Source organism: Pleurodeles waltl, chromosome 12 (genome assembly GCF_031143425.1).
Source record: "Pleurodeles waltl isolate 20211129_DDA chromosome 12, aPleWal1.hap1.20221129, whole genome shotgun sequence".
NCBI classification, from domain to species: Eukaryota; Metazoa; Chordata; class Amphibia; order Caudata; family Salamandridae; genus Pleurodeles; species Pleurodeles waltl.
The window spans coordinates 103,594,871-103,619,301 of NC_090451.1; positions in this window are offsets into that span (position 1 = coordinate 103,594,871).

The following is a 24,431-nucleotide window of genomic DNA, read 5'->3' on the forward strand; positions in this document are numbered from 1 at the left end:
GATTTGGGTTTCAGCATATTTCATATTTCCAGACAGTTTGTTGTTTCTGATGGGTAGACATTTCCATGGTCCTGCATACTTAGGGAGGGATCCCATGATGAGGCTGTTCCAGCACATCTGGTTTAACCCCTATTTTAGGGTGATGACCGAGCACCTTTGCCACCATTATATCACCTACCAGCAGCTGAATGTAGGAAGGAGGACCCCAGTAACCATGATTCAATCAGAGAGATCAGGAGGTCCATTTAACAGAATGCAGTTGGATTTCATTGAAATGCCTGTGTGTAAGGGGCCGTGATATGCCGTAGTTGTAGTATGTATTTTATCCCATTGGGTGGAAGCCTCCCAAAACTAGGATGAATGACAATCCCACAGTAGCCATGTTATTGCTACTCGAGTTGATACCCTGGTTCGAATTCCTGGTTTCTCTGGTGTCAGATCATAGACCAGTCTTCAACAATGAGGTCCTAAGAATGTTGTGCCTAGCCTTGCAGGTTGGACAGAGACTGCACTATAGTTACTGACCAGAAGCAACTGAAGTCATTGAGCAAGTCAACAGGACTTTAATGTCCCGCCTGGCTAAAGTGTGTGCGTCTACCTCTCTGAAGTGGCCGAATGCTTTGCCTTCGGTGTTGATGAGTTGCAGGAGTATTCCCGATTGATAAACCGGATTGTTACCGCATAAATGCCTCATGGGACGAGCCATGAGGCTGCCTGCGGTGCCTGCGGTGCCTGCTAATGCACTTCTGAATATTTAAGATATGATTCTCGACTGCTGCAAAAGCCTGGCTGGTGTAGTGTGCTCTGCCTCTCACCAGGTTTCAATTGCCCTCCCGCACCAGGAGCAGGTCCATGATCTCAGCCTGGGGAATTGGGTCTTTCCGAAGAAACACATCAGAAAGTTGTGCCTGGATCCCCGTTGGCATGGCTCCTTCCAAGTCATTTTAATCACCAATACAGCTGTTAAATGCAGTGGCCTGCCTAAATGGGTGCTTGCTCAGTGAGTGAGAAACCCGAGGAAGAAGTGCTGACAGCACCCACTGATTCGCAAAGTTGAGCTATTGATTGTCCTGGAGAAGTGGAGGAGAGGGTTGAAGAAAGAAAGCGGACAACTCAAAGCCAACCAGTGATTCAAGCTCCAGAAGTAGCCCAGAGTTGAACAGAGGCAAGTTCTGAACCTGTGGTGAGTGTCAAGAGTAGCGACAGTGAATAAAACTAATGCAGAAGTAAAACCAATTCTGATCCTGGAGAAGGACTGAGTAATGTGACCTGGAGTGACAGAAGAAGGGAAGGGTGGCCAAACAGTCATGAAAGACTGAGACCAAGCTTATCTGTGGAATGCATCCCACAAACTATCACTGAGGAGTGGAGTGACAGCGAAGATGAAAAGCCAGTAGTCAGAAGATTAAAGAGAACGTGAGTGCCTAATTAAAGGTACCCAGCCCCTGAGTGGATATACTATGCAGACAGTGAGCTTGATCCGAACTTCTATGATTTGAATGATCCGATCTTCTATGATCTGAATGATCAAGGGGCAGTGCCTACAGAACCCCTGTGATTAAAGCTACTATCATGAAAGGTATGGATTCCTGAAATTTTATCACAATCATCATACCTGACTATGGGGGTCATTCCGACCACGGCGGGCGGCGCGGAGACCGCCAAAAGACCGTACCGCGGTCAAATGACCGCTGCGCTCATTTTGACTTTCCCGCTGGGCAGGCGGGCGACCGCCAAAAGGCCGCCCACCCACCCAGCGGGAAAGCCCCAGCAACGATGAAGCCGGCTCCGAATGGAGCCGGCGGAGTTGCTGGTGTGCGACGGGTGCAGTGGCACCCGTCGCAATTTTCAGTGTCTGCTTTGCAGACACTGAAAATCTTAATGGGGCCCTGTTAGGGGGCCCCTGCAGTGCCCATGCCAGTGGCATGGGCACTGCAGGGGCCCCCAGGGGCCCCACGACACCCGTTCCCGCCAGCCTCTTCCTGGCGGTGTAAACCGCCAGGAACAGGCTGGCGGGAAGGGGGTCGGAATCCCCATGGCGGCGCTGCTTGCAGCGCCGCCGTGGAGGATTCCCAGGGGCAGGGGAAAACCGGCGGGAAACCGCCGGTTTCCCTTTTCTGACCGCGGCTTTACCGCCGCGGTCAGAATTGCCCCTGAAGCACCGCCAGCCTGTTGGCGGTGCTTCCTCCGGCCTCGGAATGAGGCCCTATGTCTATGAACTGAACTTTATGAACTTTGCATTTGTTGAGTTCTGAAGATTCACTAGAGCTACATTTCCTGTAGAAGAGTAGGGTTGTTATTTTAGAAGAAGCTGGAGTAGGGTTATGGATAACTTACGAAGCCTACTGTACTTAAAATAAACGTGATAACGAGAACTGTTTGCATAAGTAGACACCATTCACTGTAGTAATAAAATTGCTTGTTACTGCTCTTTCAAGGTCTGACTGTAAAGAAAGCATGGGCACCCTTTCAAAGACCCACTATAGAGTAGGGATGGACGTAGTGCTGATTACTGCCATCATTTTCATGACTGCTTTGCTAAGAGGGTTAAGTTCCCCTGCTGATACTAGTCCAATTAGATCCACATTTAGACCCACCACACATACCCCTCCAATAGAAGATCGACATAGTTTTGATCTTAGAATTTTACAAAATGATGCTTCAGAGACAGACATATCTTCTAATGTCTTCTCTATCTTTATATACAAGTATACTGATGTGAAGGACTCCAAGGACTGCTATGTCTGTGTTAATCTGCCTCCATCAGTAGCAGAGGGTATCACCTACCACCACATTCCCCAGTATCCTGCTTAGCCTGTTGTTATACTTAGGGTCAATTTGAATATTATTTCTCAAATTATGATTTTAGGCCTCATTTAGAACTCGACGGATGGGTTACTCCGTCACAACAGTGACAGATATCCTGTCCATCAAACTCAAAATCCCATAGGATAGAATGGGATTTAGATTTTGGCGAATGGGATATCCTTCACCGTTGTGACGGAGTAACCCGTCCGCCAAGTTCTAAATCCAGCCTTCATTTTTTTCAGAAATGCCCATGTACAAACATTTGAATACCCATTCCAACGCAAAGGAGATGGGGACGATTTGGCATTTCTTTAGGTCCCCAAGCAAACTTGACACTGCCCGGGCTCCTACAAATAATTTGACCTGTCTAATGAATCACATTGAGAAAAAATTAATTGATGATTTGGATGATAGGAAAGCTTTATTATATCATAGAACCATAAGAGGGATGGATACAGGGGCGTAGTTTGGTCAGTAAAATTGGAGGGGTGTGAGCTTCAGATTTCCCAACAATCATGCTAACATATCTTGTCAAAATACTTTAGATGAGAAGCAGAGCATATGGGGACTTAGATGGCAGTGGAAAGGGAGAGAAGTCTGGATTGTTAGGAGTACTTAAAACACATTTTTCAAACTAGCAAGAAAGTGTGAGGGTATTTGTCTATGTGTATGTAAAAATCCCATTTGAAATCCAAAACAGACACCTCACTATACCTGACTGAAAGCACTTGCACCCAACGATTCTACGTCCCTGGATGGATATAATGAAGGATGTGTGGAAAGAGGAGGAGGAGCCATATAAGGGATGGGAGCTTATCTAAAATTAAATTTAGACTGATAACATTGTGGGGAAATTTGTATATATAGAAGGGAAGATGAAATTTGCAATCAGTTTATGGGAATAAGTCCGTGAGCTCACCAGTTTGAGGTTCTAGGTAACACCGATCAATGGCTTGCAAGAAAAGATTCTGTTATTCCTGGAGCTTTTTTCAAGTTGCCTGCTAATTGGGCAGATACAGGTTACTTAGCTTTAGTTTCCACTAAGATTTATCAAGTAGATCATTTAGATGCTCAAGCAGTTGGTTCCCTGTTAGGAACAAGCGTAATAATGGTGCTTCACAAATTGTAGGAGATATTTTTGGAGCTATGATACCTTCAGTAGGTGTTGTTTGAAATGATCTGAAGGTTAGAAGATTGGAAGCTTTCCACCATAGTGGACGAACGTGCTACTAGTACAGCTGTAGCTTTGCTAGTTATTGATACTAAGCAGATAGGCATAAGGTCTGTGGTTCTGCAGAACAGGCTTGTATTAGTCATTTAACTAGTAAAGGAAGGTGGAGTGAAGATGTTGAAGGTTCAACAGTGGTGAACTTTTATACCAGATAAAAGTAAGGCGATAAGGGGGGTACGTAAAGAATATTACTGGAATGACAACCGAGTTGAAAGAGTTGGAAGCAACGGGTGCTTGGGAAGCAGTTGAAAAAGGATTTTCTCTTGTAGGGAGTTGCCTTGGTAATATTGGTAGTGGGCTTTTAGATAGTAAGTTGAGAATTAAGAAAACAATAGTTGAGAGACAGTGCACCAAGAAGACACGTGACGAAGTTGAAATGGAGGAAAAGCACTTCGGAGCGGATAATGAAATGAAGGTGTTAGAAAAGTCTGGACATAAGCTGTTGAAGACAGCAACATTTTGAAACGGTCTGAGTAGGTTGATTTGTTCTGTATGATGACTATTCTAGCCAACAGGGAGGACTGGAGCTGCGCTATTTAGTGCCGCATACATTTATATACCATAAATACTCTCTATGTGACACAATGTTAATGTGTGCACTATATTAATTAAAGGTGCTAGTAGATGGCTGTACCTACCTATAGTAAGAGCCATATTCATATAACTGAACTATAATCATGTATTCGCTTAGGTTAGCCGTGTTCACTTGACTGCTATTTCTCTCTGAACATTGGCCTGACTGTGACCAGGCTCAAGTTACTCAGATTGTTCGTTTATTAAATGCAATGTAAATTTCATGTTCTTCTTTCCTCTCCAGTTGCCTTCTGAAGGCTGATAAGACCCTTCAGAGGGAAGTTGGTGGGAAGAAGCTTCCAGAATCTTCTTTCGTGTATTAATTGTGTGTTCCTTACCATAGTTTAGCAGATCTTATCCTGACTTCGCTGAGAGAGCACCCTTCTCGAACTTTGCTGATTACCCCACTTGGGTGTTGAACTTCATCCCTGAGCACCTGTGCCTTTCACATGAAGGTGAATTTGGTTCTTCTGGTGCTGATACCTCCCTCTTAAAAACTTCTGCTTGCCACTGTTAATGACTTATTTAGAATAGGGAAACTCTTTAATGGAGCCAATTTATGTATTTTTCTGTGCTCTCTATGCCATTATATTTTGTATATTTTTCTTTATAATATACAAATTTAGACTGCATGACAATAGATACACACACATATTTGATAAACTGATTAACAAATTGATTGATTTGTACATTTGACTATTTTTGTAATAAAAATTACATGGCTTGGACACCATGGACACCTCTCTCTGTCGTTTTTGTGGAACCAAGTTGCTTTCACTGTAATTGGCATGTATTGCTGTACGACCAGTGGAGGCTCCTGTACGAGGACTACATTAAAGCTTTTAGGTACAGGGCGGTCCGCCGAGCCAGGAGCAGTAGAGGAGCAGGTGTGGGGTGTTAAAGCCGCAGCGGGTGAAAGTAGCAGCTTGGATCCGGGTGGATTGTTAGAAGCAATGGCCGAGCCAGGATGGGGGAAGAACAACACGGAGAGTGCGAGGAGGGGATCTGAAGCGGGAAGTGGCTGACGAAGGAGAGAGCAAGAACACACTTTCAGCTGCATGGAGTGCGGAAAGAAAATAGAAAAGAGAGTTCGCTGATCAGAAGGAGTAATAGAATACTGGCCATCCACCTCAAAAGGATGGTAAAGAATCTACATTCCAGGGGAGGGACAAACACAAGAAAAGGAAGGAAGTCATTAACTAAGAAGTAGGGAAAGAAGACTGAGAAGAAAGCCACACCGTGGTTAACTGACCAAAGTCCACCTGTTGACCTCAGTATGTGTGCCTCAACAGACAACTAAATGCTGTTTGTGTGCGAGACCTAACAATGTAAATTGTAATTAAATTAACCAACAAATGAGAGGAATCCAATATTATGTAATACTAAATCACACGAGAAACAAGTTTAGAAAGTGTGTATTTAAAAAAAAGCAACTATTTCGAGTAAGCAAAAAAAGGTTGGCAAACATATAGAAATGAAGGAGTGGCCCAGCAGACCAGGCCCTGGCACCGAAGTGCACGTTCTTCTCAGGAGGCTCTGCACATGTGAGCACTTTTACTTGTGGTGCAAGGCAGCCAATGAGTGACGTTTGCTGACCCCCCGCCCCATTCTGTGCGCTGTCGTGGGTAGGAGCGAGTGTGAATGACAGTTGACCAGACCAATGGATGGCAATGGCTGACCCAGAGCACCTAACCGTGGGTATCTATGTTTGTATTTTTATTATGATTGGAAGATATGAGGCTGCCTGGATGGCTAAAGTTTTTTCTAAGCCAGACCTAAAAATCATCAGTTACATCGTCACATGTTAAAGTAACGCTTGACAGTTTCCGTTTTCCATAGTTTTCCCAGAATAACTACCTCAAACCCCCCGCCCCCCCCCCCTTCCCCCCAGAAGTGTTTCCCCAGCTTTCTAATGATGGCCTGGGTGGCCCCAGTGTTTTCAGCCTCTGCACTGCGGTTATTTTACCATGATGGTCGCAGCTAGGTGCCCTCGAGGTCAGACTACACGCATGTGCATTATACGAGTACATGCATGATACACACAGCCCTTTCAAGAGCCACCTCCCTGCATGAGCCGCCCAACAAGGAATGTGTACTCGAAGGGAGGGGCCCCGGGGTACGAGAGCCACGGAGAAGTGGACGAAGCAAGTGGTAAGCAATCATAAAAGATAAGGAGGTTGTACAAAGTCAACATTTACAGGAAGGTGAAGCTAATCTAAGAAGGAAAAAAAGAAAAGAAAAATACACATAAGATAGAAAGAAGGGTAGCCCCGGGAAACAGCGACTAAAAGGCGGAATTAGGGAGAAGGAAAAAACACAATGCAGTGAAAAAATCAAATAGAAATAATATTAATAACAATCCCAATAATACCAGTGATCAGTGACATACTGATGCCTAAAATGCTGCTACTAGAAATAATACCAAGAATATGAATGAAAAGAAGGTTTGTGACACTGGCCGCTTACATCTATGTGACAGGCTGGTCACATGCTTAAATCCGGGGAGACCAACTCAGCATTCGATCCTTGCAAAGTCGATGAAATAAATATTGCAACACCTCGTACCTACAACGCTTATAAACGGCGTACACTGTGGTGTTAATAGATGTAAATAACAGGAGGTGAAGATAATAACTAGAGGTGATGATGATAACAAGATTTGGAAATGTTAACAAGAGGTGATGATGATAACCAGAGGTGATGATAATAACAGGAGGTGGTGATCATAGCAAGAGGTGATGATAATAACAAGAGGTGATGATGATAACAGGAGATGGTGATGATAGCAAGAGGTGATGATAATAACAGGAGATGTGATGATAGCAAGAGGTGATATTACAAGAGGTGATGATGATAAGACGTGATGATGATAACAGGAGGTGGTGATGATAACAGGAAATGATGATGATAAGAGGTGGTGGTGATAACAAGGGGTGATGGTGATAACAAGTAGTGGTGATTATAACAAGGGTAATAAGAGGTGATGATAATAACAAGAGATGATGATAATAACAAGAGTAATAACAGGAGGTGATGATAACAGGACGTGGTAATAAGAGGTGATGGTGATAACAAGTAGTGGTGATGATAATACGTGTAATAACAAGAGATGATGATAATAACAAGAGGTGATGATAACAAGAGGTGATGATGATAACAAGAGGTGGTGATGATAACAAGAGGTGATGATAACAGGACGTGGTAGTAACAAGAGGTGATGGTGATAGCAAGTAGTGGTGATGATAATAAGAGATGATGATAATAACAAGAGATGATGATAATAACAAGAGTAATAACAAGAGATGATGATAATAACAAGAGTAATAACAAGAGGTGATGATAATGATAACAGGAGGTGGTGATGATAACAAGAAGTGGTGATGATAACAAGAGTTATGACAAGAGGTGACGATAATAACAGGCGGTGATGATAATGACAAGAGTAATAACAAGAGGTGATGATAACAAGAGGTGATGATGATAACAAGAGGTGGTGATGATAACAAGGTGATTATGACAGGAGGTGATGATAATAAGACGAGTTGGTGATGATAACAAGAGGTGATGATAACAAGAGGTGATGATAATAACAAGAGTTGGTGATGATAGCAAGAATTAGTGATGATAAGAGGTGATGATGATAACAAAAGGTGGTGATGATAACAAGAGGTGATGATAACAACAAGAGGTGATGATAACAGGGGGCAGGAATAGAAGAAGACTGAAGACGTGGAGGGTGCAGAGAGAGAAGGGGGAAGGAGAGACCTTGGGAAGGCGATAAAGGGGGTTGGGTTTGAAGTGATGATGGTAGGAGGCAGCAGGAGGTGGAACAGGTCTGATGGGTGAAGGGGCTGGAGAGGAAACATGAAGGGATGATGCAGGGTTATCTTTCAGAGGTGATGGCTCACACGTAGCCAAGTTCTAAGAGGCTGAAGATGAAGAGAGAGGGAGAGGTTCGTAGTGATGCTGGAGTTAGGAAGTTAAAGCTACAGCGCCTAGTAAAATAAAGGACTGGAACAGAGTCCAATGATACGAGTACAGAGAGGTGAAGTATAAGGAGGGTAGGAGCTTGTACAAAAAACGCTCTAAGAGGGTGAAGTCATTTTCTATTACTATTGGGCTTTAATGGAAAAATACAATTCTATACAACTATAAAAGTGGGATTTTAAAGGGAAGGCATTTGATGAGTTCTTGGCCATGATTTGAGCCTCAGGCTAAGAGATGAGGCTATGATGTGTGTGTGGTGTGTGCGTTTATGGAGTATGGCATGTGTATATATGGATCAGAGTATCTGGTGGATGAAAGAAGGACCTTATTTCAAACCATTCAGCAGGAATTGATTATACCCAATTAAATATCACACCCTCCGATGAGGTCTTCTCAAAAGAGACAGGAAGTGCTATCCGCCAAAGGGAATTGATTTCAAGGGTTACTCACTAATACCTTGAGGAACCTTATACTCAAGGGCACGTGCTAAATTGTATACCCCTATTTTGGTGGATATGCCCAGCGTTCAGATTTATTTGCAGAATTTCTGTCACCATTAGCAGAGACTGGCTGATTGGCACTGAAATATTTCTTCAGAAAGTTCCACCACCCAGGCAAGCAACCCTTAATAAGGTGGATTTACATCTGCAGCCTAAGTGACAGTGGCAGTATGCAACACTGTAAGATGCTAAGCTGTGATGGGGATCCATTCTGGCCTTTTAAATCATCTTTTTAAAGACCCAGTTAGAGTTGAGTGGTCAGACAACCACCTTACATCCTTCCGCATCAGTTCTGATAAACCAATGTCACTCCAGCAACAGAAATAAGGGTGAGTTACATAAAGGCACTGACATAGATAAGTTTAACCCACTAGGATCATTGTATCTGGCAATGAAGGAAGAAGGTGAAAATGCAAACACCATCATGACTTCTATGCATAATGCAGTGACAGACATCATGGATGGACTAACAGACGTTACTATGAAGAGGAAGAAACTGGAACAGTCACAAACACCATCTGAAATAAAATGGTGGTGACGTCCTACCTCAAAAGGTCTAACTAGGCATCATAGAAGATTGCCTACTTCTGCCACTTTTAGAGACCTTCATATGTATGTTTTTAAGTGTCTACATGGCATGTCTACTGCGCGGCCCGTGCCAAAAGGCAGAAGAGAGCTGTGATCATTATTTTGTCAGAACAGCAGTCAAAAGCCACACATGTTCTATGGTACTGGGCCTCTATGGATTCCATCTTACATATAAAGGTATTTATGAGGTTCTCAGACCCCTATGAACTAGCAGTCGGGCTGGGCAGGTCACAGGCACTGGTCAGTTGCTTGACAGCTTGGCATGGTCACGAGGACTCCAAGTTTGGTTTGAGGGTTATCTTTGAAGCGCCCTTAATCAAGTGTGGAGTGGCGGTCCATGGTTGATGGTATGCTGGACTGTGGCTATGCAATGCAAGTGCATAGGTGGCTCTTAGAGGAGGTAAGTTGTGGGGCATGAATGCTTGCTTACTAGGCTCAACAATGAAGGTTTGAGGGCGGTGCTTCACTTGAGCAGAGGGGTTCCAGTGCTCAGCGCCAGCACTTAATTATCAACTCAGCACTTAAGACAGTGAGCCACATGGTGGAGCTCTTGGTCTATTTTAGAGATGAGCAAAACAACAGTTATTTATGAATTCAATGCACATAAAAATGACTAATACCTGCTACCCAAACCTTTCTCCCCAGTTTGGGGGCCTGAAATAGTCTGAATGGTCACACTTGTTAGAGTGTGATGGTTAGTAGTTGTTTTGGTAATGACATTGGTAGTGCAGGCAGGGGCAATGGGTGGGGCAAGCCTAAGTGGCCTCCTGACAAGGGCCCTGGCACTTATTATTTTACAAATTAAGCACTTTTTGAGTGGAAAATAAAAACAAATGCAGGGTGGTCCTGGTCGTAATAACACCTGGGCAATTTATTTCCGCAATCCAAAACCCTTATCTGCCTAGTGTCCATTGCCTCATTCTATCATCTCTGTGCCTTTCCATGCTTCTTTCTCATATTCAGGTACCTCCTAATCAACTCACATTTTCTCCTATCTCATCATCTAGTTATGCCTCTATTTCCTATTAGATTATAATTCTCTCCTAATTTTTGCTCCACCTTATCTGCTTAGTATGTGAGCCTCTTTCTCATACATCCATACCCCTTCTTCACCTGCCTTTTCTTCCTTGTTAACTCTTCTATGCTTTGATATTTTTTAGCCGTCTTTCTCCTAATATCAAGGTACTGAAAACACAAGGCTTAAAGCCTCCTCTGTCATCCTGACTAATCAAGTCCTGACTAATCAAGTGGTGGGGCCCAGCAACATTCACCCATTTTTAGGTGAGGTTAGAGGTGCCTTGTCATTTACAGGGTTATTGCATGGCCCACAGTTGGACCCAAAGGACGATAAAAGAGGTTCTTCACTTCATTATATCTTTCTACTGTGGACCTATAAACTCAGTCCTTTTGGTGATATTATGTTACCCCAGTGGTGGGACACCCTGATAGGTCAAAGACGTTGGAGTTAGTTACTCAAAATTTGTGGTGACAAGGTCCTGCAAAATATGTGGTCCAATTTGTATCTATTTGTGATATTTGTGCCCAAACCAAAGCAGAGTGGTCTCGTCCTAGAGGGTTGTTGTGATTATTATCAGTGCCATCCCAATTGCGGGATAACATTTCTGTTTGTTTTGTTACAGATTTACCTGGCCAGAAATGGTTCAATAGTGGTTGATGACTGTCCATCCCCTATAAGGGTCTTACTACAGCTTTAGGTCTTGCCTTTAGGTCTTTGGGATTTAGGTCTTGCTCGATTGCCCCAATTACATGGCTCACTTCTCCACATCACATTGAATAGAGGTATGGAATTTGTACCTCAATTCTAGATGGCTTGGTGTTCAGCTTGAGGAATTAAGATACCCTTGTCCACAAGGTTTCACCCCCAAAAAGACAGGCAAACTGAGATGGCAAATCATAGCTTGAAGCAATATTGTTGATTCTTCTTGAGTGATGCCAGAGGCTTGTGAGTAGATATCCTTGGGCACCCACACCCTCCCAATTCACTGCTAAATATCTCACATATTACATCACTCATAACATGTTCTACAGCATCATTGATACCACCACTGCAACATCTACAATGACATCATTAATAACAGCACTGTGCATGGTGGGTATTAGAAACTGGGTCTCTAGTTGGCAGAGATATGCACCCTGTCGAATCACAATCCTAGTCAGGGCAAGTCAGCGACACAACATAAATTAGCCTGTGCTCACCCTCTGGTAGCTTGGTGCAGAGCAGGGAGGCCTAACTTAGAAGGCAATGTGTAAAGTACTTGTGCAACACACACACAATAACCTCAGAAGACACACCACAGACAAAAGACTCCAAATGGATGTAGAAAAACAAAGCTTGTTTATCTGGTTAATTTTAAGATCAGCACGATGCAGATCCAATTCATAAATAGCTAAATATTTGCTTTGCAGGATCAAAAATAAAGCAAGATTGATGAGCAAATGCAGAAATCAAAGGGGTGGTGCCAGACACTCTTGGCACAGGTGCGTGATGTTTTGATGGACTTCAGTACAGTCCTGGTTGCGCTCCTCTCAGAGAGCAGTGTGCGGCTAAGCTGGGCAAAGCCACTCGGGTTGACTGAAAGTAGCAAACCGCAAAAGAAAGCAGGGCCGCTCCAAACGGTTCACAGGTGCAATCGGCAAAGTTTGGCAAAGCCACTGGGTTGACTGAAGTAGCGAGTGGCAAAGGACAGCAGAGGTGCTCCAGAGTGTTCACAGGTTCAAGCGGCAAAGTTTGGCAAAGTCGCATGGGTAGACTGAAAGTAGCAAGCGGCAAAGGAAAGAAGGGCTGCTCAGGACAGTTCACAGGTGCATTTGGCAAAGTTTGGCAAAGCCACTCAGGTTGACTGAAAGTAGTGAGCTGCAAATGAAAGCAGGGCTTCTCCGGACTATTCACAGGCACAAGCGGCAAAGTTTGGCAATGTCACGGGCAACAACAGAACAGCTCTCATGGAGATGGCAAGATAGGGCAAAGTTTGGCACACAGCAGTCTTTACTCCAGCAGCATTTTCTTGAGTCCAGAAGTGTACTGATTTGAGCGGGTCATGGACCCAGTACTTAATACTAGAAAGTGCCTGTGATGTGAGGGATGACTAGAATGAGTTCTTGTGAAGTGCACAGGTCCGCTTTCAGGTCAGTCTTGGCTCAAGACTATCAGTGGGAGGTAGTCGGCCCCTTTGTGAGGACTCTGGTCACTACCTTTTGAGGTATAAGTGAGAGCCCTTCCCAACCTCCTCCCCAGGAAGACCCATTAGTATGCAGATGCATGCAGATACAGCTGAGTATTCTGTGTTGTGGGTGCCTGAAGGGAATGCACAACTATAGCTGTCACCTAGCCCAAGCCAGATGTGCACTGGAGACAGGCTGTGGGCACACAGGGCAGTGAGTGCAGAGAAATGTCCTCTTCCTAAAAGAGGCATTCCTAAAATAGCAATAATAAGTCTGACTTTACCAGTACAGAGGAATTATTATTACCTTTCCAATGATCCTAAACATGATCCAGCTACTTCTCTCACATTAGAAATTACAATTTAAAGGTAATATAAGACATTCTCAATGCTTGCCTATGAAATGGGCAGGCCTCACAGCAATGAAAAATGTCTTTGGGAGTTTTTAATTAACAGGACATGAAAACTTAAAAGTATATGTCCTGCCTTTTGCTTACATGGTACTCTGCCTTATGGGCTACCTAGGGCCTACTTTAGGGGTGGCTTATATGTAGGAAAAGGGGAGTTCTGGACTTGGCAAGAGGTTTTAGATAGACCAATTGTGGTTACACAGAATGTTACCTTGTTTTAGGGGAGAAGCACATGCAATTTAGCACTGATCAGCAGTGGTAAAGTGCTCAGAGTCTTATAGCCAACAAAAAGATGGTCAGAAAAATTAGATGAAAAAGACAAAAAGACTGGGGCAAGACCACCCTAAGAATGCCAGGTCTAACTGTGGGATAACTTCTCTGTCTAAACCTAATAATCATGGTCTTCTCTTCCTTATTGTGTGCAACTACACTACTACAGTTTCTCCTCATCCGGAGCATCTCACCACAGGGGATGCTCCACGCCGAGGGCGAAGCAGGAGACCAGTGCAATTCCTGATATCTGTCTGCAGTAGCAATTTTCATACATGAACATATTGTTATTCAGACACAATGTAATAAGATCTAAGAGCATATTACTGAGAACTGATAATGAGACTGATCTACTCCTGAGGAAATACTTGCAACCTGCTAAACCGTGATTATGTTGAATGCAAATGCATAGTGAGTAAACATCTAGAGTTATCGGCAGAAGCGTGGGTTTGCATTTTATGTCAGCAATTTTAGTGATTAAGGGCCAGATGTAGGTATGTTGGGTTTTGCGACTCGCAAATTGCGATTTAGAGCGACTTGCAATTTGCGAGTCGCAAAACCTTATGCACAACAGTGTCCCTGACACTGTTTGCCACTCGCAAGGGGGTCGTAAATGCCCACCTCATGAATATTCATGAGGTGGGTCGCAATTTGCGACTGCCTTGAGAATCGCGCCACTCACAGGGATGGTGGCCTGCTGCGGACAGCAGACCACCATGTCTGTGACTGCTTTTAAATAAAGCAGTTTTTTTTGTAATGCAGCCCGTTTTCTTTAAAGGAAAACGGGCTGCATTACAAAACAAACAAATGAAAAGTTTTCGTTTCATTTTTTCCGAGCAGGCAGTGGTCCATAGGACCACTGCCTGCTCTTAGAAAATGTTTTGAATGCCATTCACAAAGGGGAAGGGGTCCCATGGGGCCCCCTTCCCTTTTGCGAATGGGTTAGCACCAGTGTGACACTGGTGGTAACTGCGATTGTTTTGCGACCGCGTTTGTGGTCACAAAGCAATCCTGTATTGCACTGCGACACCCCTTCCTAATTGTGACTCGCAAACCTGTTTTGCGATTCGGTAGCCAGGTTACTGAATCGCAAAACGGGTTTTGTGCATCGCAAAGTGCAGTTTGCACGTCGCAAACAGCGAAATTCAAAAACTGCTTCTTACATCTGGCCCAAAATCACTAAGTCACTGCAGTGAGATGGCAAGTTAAGACAAAGGGTAATATATAATGAGTCAAAGATATTGCAGCAATTACCAAAAGGCCCACATTAGATGTGACTGTGTCTCTGCACTTTAAGCAAAAGATAGAAACAAGGTACAGTGGAATCTCAGTTTTCAAAAACCGATACTAATCTATAACAATTAGTCCTCTCTCTTTCTAGTTTCACAACAGATCACAGTAGCATTTTTCCATAGATGTATACTCTTGGATCCCTACTTGTTGGTAAGAACTGGAACTTTGCAGTTGCATGTAAGCTTCATGTTTGCAATCTTTAATGTCAATTTAACCAGCATTGCCCGCTTGCTGGATTGTTAGATAATTAGATTGGCCTGTCTGGTTTTTGGTCGGATTGCGCCATACAGTGCTTTCCTTGCTTTTGTATCATTTGAACAGTTTTTTTGCATACCAAATCCTGGAATTTATCGAGTTTATCATGAGGCATGTGGGGACAGTTTGTGGGATTCAATATGGGGGCAACATGGCCAGAAGCATCAGTAGGTATTCCCATCCGTAACGGGGCCTTCCTTTCACCCACACTATCCCGCGCAGTGTTGTCCAAGCTAACAAGTGTAACCACATTTTCAATGTCATCAATTAAAAGACCATCATGCTTTTTCACAACTGTATCTAGGTCATGATGTTTCCCTTTCAGTTTGTACAATTTCAATAGTGTCAGTTTTCTTAGAAATAAAAACAGATCAATTCTGAAGGTGCCATCATTAAACTTAGAGCTAGGGCAGAAAGAACAATCAAGAGTTCAGCAGGTGTAAGAATATGTTTAGAAAGATTAGTGATAAAAAGTTGCTTCTCATCCTTCGCCGTTCCTGCAGGCCCTTCAGCGCCTTCTTTTTCCAGTGTGGTGCTTTGTCTTCATGCTGGTTGTCTGCCCCCTCTGCTTGTTCTCCTCTTCGTCTGCTGGTACCTCTTCCTCTTGATTTCCTCCTCTTCCCTGTATCCATCATGTGACCCAGTCTCAATAGTTTGAATTTCTCTATAAAGTACCACCTGGTATTACCTGCCATGGAGGTGCCGGGTTGATCATCCGAATCGGAGAATCAGTCAGAGCTTGACTCTCCTGTTTACAACTCTTGGTGTTGGGATGTTACTCTCCTAACATCCCTCCGGATGTCATCATATTTGTTTTTCAAAGGTTAACACTCCTACTGTGGTAGGATCATTGTTGTCATGCAGGAATGTCCTTCTATTGTTTGCTTTGATCTCTTCTTCAAGTGTATTTATTCTTGTTTCCATTTCTGTCATGAATTGCATTGTTATCTCATTACTTCCTTGGTAAATCTTTATTTTCTGTGTTCCTCCATTAGTTTGCTCTAAATCAAGCTTTGCATATTTGATTAACAGGGCCAAAACCAATTTGCTTGTATCTGACAATATTGATGCCCATTCTGCAAGGAGTTTTAGATCCGGGTTTTAATATGTAGGAACTAGGGGTGGGTGAGCCACGTAAAGCTCGAGCCAGGCTCGAGTCAGATGCTGGGCTCTTGCTCAGCTTGAGGTCCTCTTAGATCCTCAACCCCAAAACGAGGCGAGCTTTCATGAGCTTCTTTCTGCCACACTTGTTCTACCCTCATGCACAAAGTTTTAAAAAAGCATTAACTTTTGAGGTAATGGGAGAGACAAAAGGATACCCATTTAGTTGCGGATTTGTAGAAAGTGAAACCAAAAAAACTTGAGAGTAATCCCGGCTTCCCAGCCTAACCAAGCGCTGTGATCTTAGGCACATATTGTGTTCAACTTATCTCCCTTGTTCTTCATTACCTCTCAATGAACCTATAATGTGACTTATTAATGTCAAAGCCGCTGAATGTTTAAAAAAAAGTTTTTTTAGTTGAAGAGACTTTATCATATTTTACGTGATGTTTGTGGCATGATTTACATGGCAAAAATGTCCAGGGCTCGGATTGTGCAAGGGCTGTAGGACCATGGGCTCGACTCTCCTTGATAATTAGTTGGCATGCCCACCTCCAGTAGGAACCAAAAGGCTCCTTAATCCCCTAGGGACCCTATGGACTTGTACGTAGTTTCTAGTGAAAAAATTCTTCCCATCAATTGCTGATTTCGTTGCACTTTATTTCAAGTGGTACAAGAACTGTTTTGATGATCGAGTATAGTCTGTTTCTTGGGCATTGCTGCTCTCGTGTTATTCTAAGGCGCCTGCACCGGACTGTTCATCAAACAGTTTTTCACTTCCTTCTTCCGCTTTTCAATGTTTCTGTCATTGTTCACATCCAAGTGTTCAATGCCTGTGAGCAACAGTATTGTGCATGCGGCCTACTCCCAAACAATTAAATACATTGTCTTAAGGTGGTTTGGAAAACTTTGGCCGCAGTTTAATAACATTGATTTATAGCAAGAGGTCCCCTGTTATTCTTTATTAGAGCCATAAATCACTTTGACCTTTATGAGCCCTACAGGGCCATAAATCATTGTTGACATGCCTAACATCAGTCATGCTGACATTTATATGAAGCACGCCATAAATTATCTGGTCATAAATCAATCAAAGAGTTTGGTTTTGAGTACATGGAGTCCTGGGGCTGGTGTTTGTCTTTTCCTGTGCGAGGGTACTCCTTTTAACCTTTTTAGGCTTAACTCGTTACCTTTCATCATTCCTTCAGGTCGGCTGCGAGTGCTGTGTTTCGTGTCCCCGCCTCCACAAACTGTCTTACCCTGCTGCAACGCATCCCATAGTAAGTAATCATGCCAACCCGTTGAGTCGGGTGAGGCATCCCCATCCTCTTTATGCTGCTTTCGCCCTCCTTTCACCTTCCTCTCCCCCAGCCTCTGACTTCCTGGGTCTCCTTTTCAGTGTGGGTTTCTAGTGGATTGCTGCCCGGCCACCCTGCTGAAAGCAAGGGTCCTGACCGTGGCAGCCCTTTTTAAGTCCCAGCGACCCCTCAGGGGATGAAGGGGGTAAATTCAAACCCAAACATGGCATACTATTGGCCACCTGTGTTTGTGCCCTTTTCTGTCCGTTTGGCGCTCCTGTCTCCCCCTTTTGCCTTCTTGTGAAAGGGGGGCAGTGAGGTCACTTCCTGCTAGCACCTTTTGCACACCCTTTCCCATTTTCAAAGCACCTTCTCTTCTCCCGGGTCTCACCGGGGTTTCTGTTCTAGCCCCTCTTGTCCCCTGCGGGGCGGGCCTTCGCCCTATCCACCTATACACTTTTGTGGCGTGCTTGCCTTTTCAAATAAAGCTTCTTCCTCAATCAGGAAGAGCCCGTAGGAGCTTCCCTTACACTCAGCGTCTTCCGCCCCAGAAGTGAGGCATTCAGCCTGCTCACGTGCCCTCCTTGGCTCAGCTTTCTCAATAGGGTGGCAGGGATCACTTTATGAATATTTCACCATCACTCTCTGCCACAGCGATCTCATCCACCTCTCACTGCTGGTGGTTGTTCCGGTGCAGGCCAGAAACATAAGTCGCAAAGATAGCATCTGCCATAAAGGTCCTAAGACTGCACTCCAGGGTATAGTTTCACCTTTTTTGTGAAAGATGCTGCCACCTCAATTCCATTGATCAATTCAATAAGGACCAGGAACTGTGGGTTAAGGCAGTGCTCAATTTGTGAAAAGAAACATGAGTGCCAGGGACCCCATCAGAAGACCACTGAAGGTTGCACCACCCGCTGCCATAGCCAGTGCTGTCAATGACAAATAAACACAACTACTATCCATCACACTCCTGCCTGTGTGAGAATTCAGACTTACAATATACATTAAAATTACTAATACCTGCTGCCTAAGCTATTGTTATGGCTTTGGGTGGCAGGTGTTAGTCATTTTTAATGTATAATAAATCATTAAACAACTGTGGTTGTGCTCATCACAAAATTTGCCAAACAGCGCTACCATGTGGCAGCTGTCATAAGTGCCGGTGTTGACTATAAAGTACTGGTGCCAAGCTCCAGAAACCACCGGCTCAAGTCAAGCACTGGGCTAAGGTTGAGATGTTTCTGGGAGATTAGGTGTGGGTTGTCCGAGGATTGTTCAGGATTCTTACTGAGCTTGCAGGGTTGTTCCTCCTTCGAATTTAAGAGAAAGGGTTTTAAAAATTAATAATGTAGGACATTTAGAAATAGTAAAGAACAAGAAAAGAGTCAATGAGCAATTATGAGGAGCAGGGATGGACTCGGATATTGAGGATTTTGTGCACAACTTTATGTGGTGTAATGGTGCGGACAAATCTCAGGTTGCGTTCAGATCCCCTTCTGCCTTATTGAGGTTCCTAATATTCCTTGGGAAGAGTTGGGGGGTGAACATCCTTGGGCCTATACTAAATGCTAGTCGAGTGCCTAAGTATACTATAGTGTTCTTAGATTTTTTCTCACGTACCCGGAAAACTGTTTTCTGAAGAGCACTAATTCAGGAACAGCCTTGACATTTTTGGGTGAGGCGTTTAAATGTGAAAGACTGACTAAGTCGTTTCTAAGTGGCATTTGACCGCAGTTCAGTTCGAAGGTGCTCAGTCAGTTTTTTGTTTCAAATTGTATTAAACTCAAAAATACCTCACTGTATCACCAGTCTGCGAGTGGAGCTGTAGAAAGACCTAACAGAGTAATCATGTGGGTTATCCAACTGGCCAATGAGTGTGGGGAGTCTTGGGTGAATGAAGAGGGGAAAATGATATAAGCCTATTGCGTGACCGCCTACTCTTACATATTATGTTATGTGTATTTGTAAAGCGCACAATCACCTGTGAGGGTGCCCTGGGGCTGATGTCCTTTTAAGGAGTTTAAGGGATCCTTATACAAAGGGCAATGTGTATTGGAAGACTTCTGAAAGACAGAAAGACTGGTTCTCAGAAGTTGTTAAGGAGAACCCCACGAAAGCTCAAAGAATTTTAGAATCACAGCCATGACGTGAAGGAGATTAAGTTGTGAACTTGTATATGACAAGTAGACAGTGAGTCTGAGAAAGGGTGGCAGGTTTACCGTATCACTGATAATGACAGGTGAAAACTAAGTGACGGGAAAGTATGGCGCCTGGGCAGGTAGTCCAAGTGTGAGGGAAAGTAGGAAAAGCTAGGGAGAATTCTGGTCTGCTTGCCTACATGTTTGTGGATGGAAGACGATGGGACCATAGGGTTACCAGTTGCATCATCTTCCAGAGTAAGAGTGGTTGGGAGCCCTGGACCTCAGTTTCCAGCTCATGGCACTGAGGATCAAGGTTTGCGAACTCTTCAATCTATGGAAAATGTGTGTCCTGCTCTTCCAGAAGGTGTGAGAGGAGTGAGTGTGAACGAGGTCGCAAGAAATCAAGGCATTAGGTATGGTCAGGAGGATTTACTTCTCTGGAAATTGGAGGCCGATGTAGTAGGTAGTTTATGCAATGTATAGGGTACACAATATATAGATGATTTGGTATACAGTTACTTGCTAAGGGGATGTGAGGTGCATGTTAAAGTACAATGTGATCTTGGCCCTTCTTCTTGTTCACATTTGATGTAAGAGAGAATTCCATTGGACCCAGTTACTGTAGAACGTTGAGGACAGTGGCTGCATCCCGGGGTACCATCTTCCATCACTTGCATGTGGGCCCCGCCACTACATTCCCTCCCTCTCTCTCAAGCCTCCTCTCTTCTTCTTTGACTGATTCCCACCACACCTCCTCTCTGACTTTCTCATTCCTCCTTTATTCTTGTTTCTCCCTCCCCCTCCTTTTTTCAGTACTTCACCCCGTCTCCTTCATGCATGCCCTTAGCCCCTCCTTACCATGCTTTCCCAAACCAAACACATCTCTTCTGTCTCTCGTGCTCTAACTCGTAGCTCGTCAAATCTTCTCTTCTTCTGTCTTCCTTCTACCTGTTAATAATTCATGTGCTCGGTGCTCTCTCTCACAGCTTCTTCCTTCCCTTTGTTCTCCCTTCCCCTCTTTACCCACATACTTCCTCTCTTTCTCGTTCTTCTTTACCTATCGTTCTCTCTTCCTCATCCCTCCTCGCCGTCTATCTACCTACATATTCCCTCACTTTCTCGAATTGTACTGGATTGTAATTACATTTATATAGCGCTTACTACCCTGACAAGATATTGAAGTGCTTTATGCTGCTCTGGGCCTCAAGGCTAGTGACGAGTCCAATGGTTATTGGTTGTTGTCAGTGCTTTAAATGGGAGCACAAAAGTGCAGGTACTCGCCAAATCAGGCTGCGGGGTGTGGGGTGGGACCAGTGATGTGGCTGGGAGGCGGAGCTAGAGGCGAACATTTAATAAGATCCAGATACATTCAAAATGTTTAAATCTGAAAACACGAGTTTGTGAACTACACACTGTAAGATCTGGATGGGGGTAGTGTTTTTGGGAGTTTGCCAATTAAAGGCTCATTCTTCACTATAAACCTTTTTAGTGTGCGACTCTTGCATCATTTGTCTTCTCTCTGATACCTCTCATCTCCCACGTTATCCCCATCTTCATGACAGCCTGGCTTCACCTCCTCTTCAGCCTGCCCTCTCACAGGCACAAACGCGTCCACATTCACCCTCTCTTCTCTCGTTTAAAAGCAGAATCTTCTCTTCCTGTTTACAATATTTCATCTCCCGCATACCTCCTTCACACTTACCTACAGATTCATAATTAAAACTGGAACATATGAAGCTATTGCTCTGTACACTCTGCTGAGAGGCCAAAGATTGGCCGTGCATGAAAGACAGAAACGCAGTTTTGAAAATGAACATGGGGGAGGTCATATAGAGGCTATGTTTAGGCATCAGGTGCAGGCCTTTGCAGATGATAAATATTAATAAGTGTCCAGTATTTGTGTCCCGGCCCTGGGTCCCCCTAGCTGGCTCCTGGATCCGGCTGTCCCAGGATGGCAGGGGACAGATGCCCTTCTCTGCCCCTCGCTGGGTTCGGCTGGGTATGCATCGCCCTCTTCGCTTGGTGGCGGCGGGGTGCTCACGGCTGCGGTGGCAAAGAACGGGTCACCATTAAAACCCACTTGCTTGGAAGGGATTCCCTTCCTTCCTGTCACTGCAACATCTAGGCTGACGTCATGAGCCACGTTTAGTGCAGTGGCTCCTCACTGGAAAATAGTCATGAAAGTGTGCGCTATAGTGGAACCGCCAAGCATGCTGACCTGACCATTTCAGCCAAAACCCCACATGCCCTAGTGAGTACCGGTACTCTGCTCAATCCTGGAGGAGTTCCGGTGCTCACCATGAATGCAATCAGAAGTGCCAGTACTCAGTACCAGAGAGTCCTGCCCCTTTAAAGCACCGGTAGTCTTGAGCTCTGAAGAGACCATCCCATGCATCCCTGCCGTGTCCTTGTGGTGGCCTACATTAGTAGGCCTTAGGTCTGAACATTAGTGGGGAGCAGTGATTTCTGCAAATGGTTGGTGTGATTACTAGATGAGTTAGAGGAGATTAGGCATTGCTAGTTTGCAGAGTGTGACTTTCAAAAGAGGACAGGTTGTGATCTATGAGGTGGGGTGGGGACAATTTGCAGAAATGCGATATTATGGATTAATGTAAACATGCATATGGCTTGGGGCAGGGAGTACCCAGAGAGAAGCGGTGTGCACAAGATGGAAAGTAGGGCAAGAGTCAGGGAAATGGAAAGGAGATGGGACAATCAAAACGTTTCAGTCAAGCTCAAAAGTTTCATGCAGGATTTTAGCAACATTGAGTAGACTTTTCAGATGTAAACCTGTAGGAAGAAACACCTTTATTCGCCTTTGAAATAGTGCTATATTAGGTAGTTTTTGATAAGCGCTACAATCAGGCGAACGGTGTGTCCACTGCAGCCCACTATCAGACCACCGCTTCAGCAGACAGCTGTTCAGCGCAGGGGTTGGAAGTGTGAAGTAGTGTCAGGACGAATCAGCTGAAGGCTGATAGAAGCAACACGAGAGAATATACAGGGTAAGCACTGGAAGCACTGAATGCAAACAACAACAAGCATTTGCAATGCAATGGGTCTCGCGTTTGCTCATGTTAGAGCTGATAGCGGTGTAACCTCCTAACCCGACTTTTCATCTATCGGCAAAAGTGCATTTATGTACGTAACCCAAAAAAGTGCAATTAACGATTTAAAGTGCTTGACTTCTGCCAAGCGAAATCACGCTAGGAAAATAGAGAAAAAGTAGTCCACGAGCCGGACAGAAAACAGAGAGCCTCACATGTTTTTTGTACTTGGTCGATGCGCTCGAGGAGGGCTCGCCACCGGAAAAGGCATGACCTATGCATGCCTTCCACTAATGAAAGCAAGCAGATTTAAATAGGCAAGCCCACGAACCAATGAAAAACACTGACGTGACGTCGACAGGGCTCTGAGCCCTTTTCTAATACCTAAAGCGTCTCACGAGCGATACGCATGCGCGATCGCATGCGACGCAGGCTCGACCCTAAAAAGGAGATTCTGCAAATGCTACAGCAGGTGCCTTTTGATGTCTAGCATTAAAGTTTGCCTCACAGTATTAATTACCGAAGTAAAGTGGGATCCAGTTGGAAGGCCCTGGTTTAGCTTGGCACAGGATGGGGGTGAAGGTACCTTTTCAGACGGTGGAAATGCACTGCCTGCATTCCTGTAGCTGGAGGGAGGAGACCCGGGCACCCAAGTGAGGAGGGAGAGAAGAGGCCAGCTTTAAAAATGACAAGAGGCCTTTTGTTTAACAGAGAGAGCAGATTAGTCTCCTGATGCACTGTCATTTGGTGGCTGGCAGGTGTGAGGGGTTGGATTGTAGCGCCTGTTTCGTTTTTCTATGCAAGTCCTTTGTTTGTCCCTGATTGCTGCTTCAGGGAGAGCGGACACTTCGCTGAGCCTCTGTTGTGGGCGCTGCAGCTTGGATAAAGGCAGAGAGCTTCCAGATGTGAGAAACGTCACTTTACACAAAGGCTCTGTCTCCAGGGCAACCTGGTCAACATACCTGAAAGGAAGCCTCCAGGCTCCATGTGATCTTCTCAAATAAATAAATATCATCACACAGAAAAGTGAAAGAGTGAGTTTAAAAGCCAGTTTTGACCCAACTACTGTCAAAAAAACTAGAACGAGAAGATATCACAGGTGGCTGAAGTGCTGGCTGATGATGAAACGAGCACAAATCCAAACTTGCTTCCGAGTATGATGTTGCACCATACATGGCATGTTACCCACCTCTGCTCGTGCCTCTCGGGTACCTTTACTTCGCCCCCCGCACTCTCCTCACCCGGGGCCCGAGGTCCCCAGACACCAGGACCCTGCGTGACATCCCGCTGCACGCGCAGCTGTGCTCTCCTTGTGGCGCGGACCCTGCGTGACATCCCGCTGCACGCGCAGCTGTGCTCTCCTAGTGACGCGGACCCTGCGTGACATCCCGCTGCACGCGCAGCTGTGCTCTCCTAGTGACGCGCACACTGGGGCGCGTCCTGCTTGCCGAGCATCACGTGTGCTTTGGGGGTGCTGTGCTCGCTTTCACACCCAACCGGTTGGTAAAGCTCCCACGTGCTATGTTGTGAATATTGTGTCTGTCTGAACCCGCAGCACAGTCCGACGGCGTCACTAGCCGATAACAGCGCTACATTGAATATTTATTAGTCACGGTTTACGCGCATTCACAGACTGTTTATATGTTTAAGCCTAGCAAGCGCCTCGAGGCCACACACAATTACTAAGTGTCTGCGTTGTCCGTCCACCGTTTTGTATACCCTCCAATAGCGCTTGTCTTCTTTC